Below are 5000 nucleotides of genomic sequence, written 5' to 3'. Positions count from 1 at the left end.
TAGGTGTAGTAGAAATCAAGAAGAGTCCCGAACTAGAGAAAATAGCCCAGTGAGGAAAGGAAACAAAGAAAAACAACATTAAAATAAATATTTCTTATATAAACTACAAATACTTTAACAAAACAAGAGGAAGAGAAATTAGATGGAATACTGTGCCCGAGTGTACCCTCAAGCAAGAGAACTCTAACCCAAGACAGTGGAAGACCATGGTACAGAGGCTATGGCACTACCCAAGACTAGAGAACAATGGTTGAATTTTGGGGTGTCCTTCTCCTAGAAGAGCTGCTTACCATAGCAAAAGAGTCTCTTCTATCCTTACCTAGAGGAAAGTGGCCAATGAACAATGATAGTGCAGTAACTCCTTGGGCGAAGAAGAATTGTTTGGTGATCTCAGTGTTGTCAGGTGTATGAAGGCAGAGGAGAATCTGTAAAGAATAGGGCAGACTATTCGGTGTATATGTAGGCAAAGGGAAAGTGAACCGTAACCAGAGAGAAGGATCCAATGTAGTAAATGAGAGATGGAAAACTTTACAGCATCGCATGATTCGAACAAAGTAAAGAATAGGCCAGACTATTCGGTGTATGTGTAGGCAAAGGGAAAGTGAACCGTAACCAGAGAGAGGGATTCAATGTAGTAAATGAGAGATGGAAAACTTTTCAGCATCGCATGCTTCGAACAAAGGGGAATAATGCAGGCATATTGCAGGGCATTGCAGGCTTCCGAACTAAGCAAATACTGCAGACAGACTGCAGTGGTTTACTGGGCTTCCGAACTAAGCAAATACTGCAGACAGACTGCAGTGGTTTACTGGGCTTCCGAACTAAGCAAATACTGCAGACAGACTGCAGTGGTTTACTGCAGGCTTCCGAACTAAGCAAATACTGCAGACAGACTGCAGTGGTTTACTGGGCTTCCGAACTAAGCAAATACTGCAGACAGACTGCAGTGGTTTACTGCAGGCTTCCGAACTAAGCAAATACTGCAGACAGACTGCAGTGGTTTACTGGGCTTCCGAACTAAGCAAATACTGCAGACAGACTGCAGTGGTTTACTGCAGGCTTCCGAACTAAGCAAATACCGCAGACAGACTGCAGTGGTTTACTGGGCTTCCGAACTAAGCAATACTGCAGACAGACTGCAGTGGTTTACTGCAGGCTTCCGAACTAAGCAAATACTGCAGACAGACTGCAGTGGTTTACTGGGCTTCCGAACTAAGCAAATACTACAGACAGACTGCAGTGGTTTACTGCAGGCTTCCGAACTAAGCAAATACTGCAGACAGACTGCAGTGGTTTACTGCAGGCTTCCGAACTAAGCAAATACTGCAGACAGACTGCAGTGGTTCACTGCTGCACTGCCAGTCTTCTTCGTTCCCTTTTTTCCTGTTTTTCGCGAAGTCAGCAAAAGCACTTTTTTTTTTTTCCAAGTCGCGAAGCCAAAGGTATTATGTGCTTGAGCGAGCTTTGACAGCTCGAGCGAATTCCTCAAGAGGTGAATACGTTCGGCTCTGAAATATTGTACTTGCAATGCAAACAGTAAATAAGATCTGAAAAAAAAGAGAAGGAAATTTACCAAAAAAAAAAAAAAAAAAAAAAAAAAAAAAAAAAAAACCAGTTTCCCGACCTTGATTGGAATTGTGCCAAGTTATTTTCTTCATCAACAGAGACAACAACGAAGACAAAAGGACAATTCCATATCTCCCTTGTTATATATGGAAATGTAAATATATATATATATATATATATACACATATATATATATATATATATATATAAACATATAATATATATATATATATATATATATACACATATATATATATATATATATATATACATATTTATATATATATAGCATATATATATATATATATATTATATATATATATATATATATATATTTATTAATTTATTTATATATATCGGGTTACGCAGAGCTCTCCCGCCTCTTGCGTAGGAGGGAGGGGGAGTAATCATACCGTGGTGAAAAGGGCGTGTGCGTCTATATCTATGTAAATACTTAGCCGTCATTTTTGACGGGTGGCGTACAATAGTAAATAATAATACACATCGAGCAAACAATGCAAGATATAAGAAATGCATCATATTATTTCCTTTATTCCTATAGTGGAAAAAAAATCACTACTTTTTTTTTTATTTTTTTTTTTTTTTTGATAAAATCTAATAATTAGAATTTTTCCTAAACTAAAGGTCAGTTTAGCGATTAGTAAAATACCCGTCAAAGAGGATCTGAAAAGATAAAAATAAACCAATTAATTTTAAATCCTTCGTATTATTCTTTGAAAAAGGATTGTCTTTTCAATTGCGCTATAGGATACATTTAGAAACGATAAATAATGTCATGAAATTTACAATACTTTAGTCTCAATTTCTCTAGACATTTTTATTTTGGTTTAAAAAAAAAAAAACAGCAACAACAACAACTGACACAATCACCCTACACAACTTTCAATAATTAAATCTTCAGAGATAATATATTATTGTTCCAACTTCTAATTATTATTATTATTATTATTATTATTATTATTATTATTATTATTATTATTATTATTATTACTAGCCAAGCTACAACCTTAGTTGGAAAAGTAAGATGCTATAAGCCCAAGGGCTCCAACAGGGAAAAGTAGCCCAGTGAGGAAAGGAAATAACGAAATAAATAAATGATGAGAATAAATTAACAATAAATCATTCTAAAAACAGTAACAGCGTCAAAACAGATATGCCTTATATAAACTATAGAAAGACTCATGTCAGCCTGGTCAACATAAAAACATTTGCTCCAATTTTGAACTTTTGAAGTTCTACTGATTCAACTACCTGGTTAGGAAGATCATTCCATAACTTGGTAAAAACTGGAATAAAACTTCTAGAATAAAATAATTATTCCATTCTATTCGTTAGAGGATCCGTTTTCAGGTCAAAACATTTGTGCAGCCCAAACATATGACTGTTTTTTCCTAATCGTATAACTAAGATTGAAGAAGACTATCATTAAAAAATATATGATTTTGAAATATAAAACCTGAAAAGTCCTCATAATTTGAAAATTTCATGGGTAATTTTCGCATATATTTTCATTTCTATTCTTCTACAGTAATTTTTCTGTACTGACCTATATATATTGCAGTGTAGTTCCACAGTATTATTATTATTATCATTATTATTATTATTATCATTATTATTATTAAATGCTAAACTACAACCCTAGCTGGAAAAGCAGGATGCTATAAGCCCAGGGGCCCCAACAGGGAAAATAGCCCAGTGAGGAAAGGAAATAAGGAAAACTAAAATATCTTAAGAATAGTAACAATATCAAAATAAATACCTCCTATTTAAACTATAAAAAGCTTCAACAAAACAAGAGGAAGAGAAACTAAATAGAAAAGTGTGCCCGAGTGTACCCTCAAGCAAGAGAACTCTAACCCAAGGCAGTGTAAGACCATGGTACAGAGGCTATGGCACTACCCAAGAATAGAGAACGATGGTTTGATTTTGGAGTGTCCTTCTCCTAGAAGAGCTGCTTACCATAGCTAAAGAGTCTCTTCTACCCTTACCAAAAGGAAAGTAGCCACTGAACAATTACAGTGCAGTAGTTAACCTCTTGAGTGAAGAAGAATTATTTAGCAATCTCAGTAGGAATAAAATATTCCTGACACACCTCGAACTGAGGAGATGCACCCTGTTGCAACCTTACTGCGCGGCATGTTCCTATAATTAGCCTTACCTTAAAAACAATCTCTCCCTACAGCGTATATTTGGTTACTCGCCGCGCAGTAAGGGTGTGAAAGGGTATATTTCCTCAGAGCGAGGTGTACCAGGAATTTCTGTGTTCAACTATACAATCATTGGAACTCTGATTATGGCCATAAGTTAGTGATGAAACAGGTGATATAATATATATTCTCTCTCTCTCTCTCTCTCTCTCTCTCTCTCTCTCTCTCTCTCTCTATATATATATATATATATATATAAATATATTATAAAAATAAGTTATATATATATATATATATATATATAAATATTGCGTAGTTCAAACCCTTTAAAACGAATCTAAAGCGAAGGAACAGTTTGACGTCAGCATCTTTTCCCAGCGGACAACGCCTTGATGCGTGGGAGAATATACCTAGAAGTAATATTCTCTTGCGATGTGACCTTATCCAATCAAAGCTAAAGTTTCTGATTTTTTTATATGGATGAATCTAAATAACTTGAAAGTAAGTCGAGATTCATATGTTATAGATAAACAATAACTAAATGTTATAGAAAAAAAACTAGTGTTTGAATTATATTTGTGGTGGCCGATGTGGCAACGTCCCTAACTGGTGAACGCCAGACTGGGGTTCGAGTCCCGCTTAAACTCCATATTTTCTTTGATCGCTGCAACCTCACCATCATTGTGAGCCAATGAATGGGGGTTTGGGGGAGCCTATAGGTTTAGCTGCTGAGTCATCCGCTGCCATTACCTGGGTCACCTTGGTCCTAGCTTGGGTGGAGAGGCGGCTTAGGAGCTGATCATATGTACAAGGATATTTTCGCGACCTTTACGACCAGAAAGGGGGAAGGGTTGAAAAAAAATCGTATATCAAAGGTTTAAAGGCCGCTCATGAATGACAGAGGCAAGGGACAGTGACATTGCCCTATCAAGCAGGACAATGCCCTAGAGACTGATCAAATATACATATGAATAGCGCCCAAAACCCCTCTCCAAGCAAGCTAGGACCAAGGAGGGACAGGCAAAGGCTGTTGATGACTCAGCAGATAGATTTATAGGCTCCCCTCGAACCCTCAATCCTTAGCTAAAAAGGATGGTGAGGTTGCAACGATCAAAGGAACTAACGAGTTTAAGAGGGACTCGAACCCCAGTCTGGCGTTCACCAGTCAGCCGTTTTTAGTCCACTGCAGGACAAGGGCCTCAAACATGTCAATTCTTGTCTGAGATTTTTCACAAAATTATTGTCGGTTTAGTATTTTGTGTTGAC

Source organism: Palaemon carinicauda, chromosome 3 (assembly GCF_036898095.1).
Source record: "Palaemon carinicauda isolate YSFRI2023 chromosome 3, ASM3689809v2, whole genome shotgun sequence".
NCBI classification, from domain to species: domain Eukaryota; kingdom Metazoa; phylum Arthropoda; class Malacostraca; order Decapoda; family Palaemonidae; genus Palaemon; species Palaemon carinicauda.
This window is presented reverse-complemented; position numbering follows the sequence as displayed.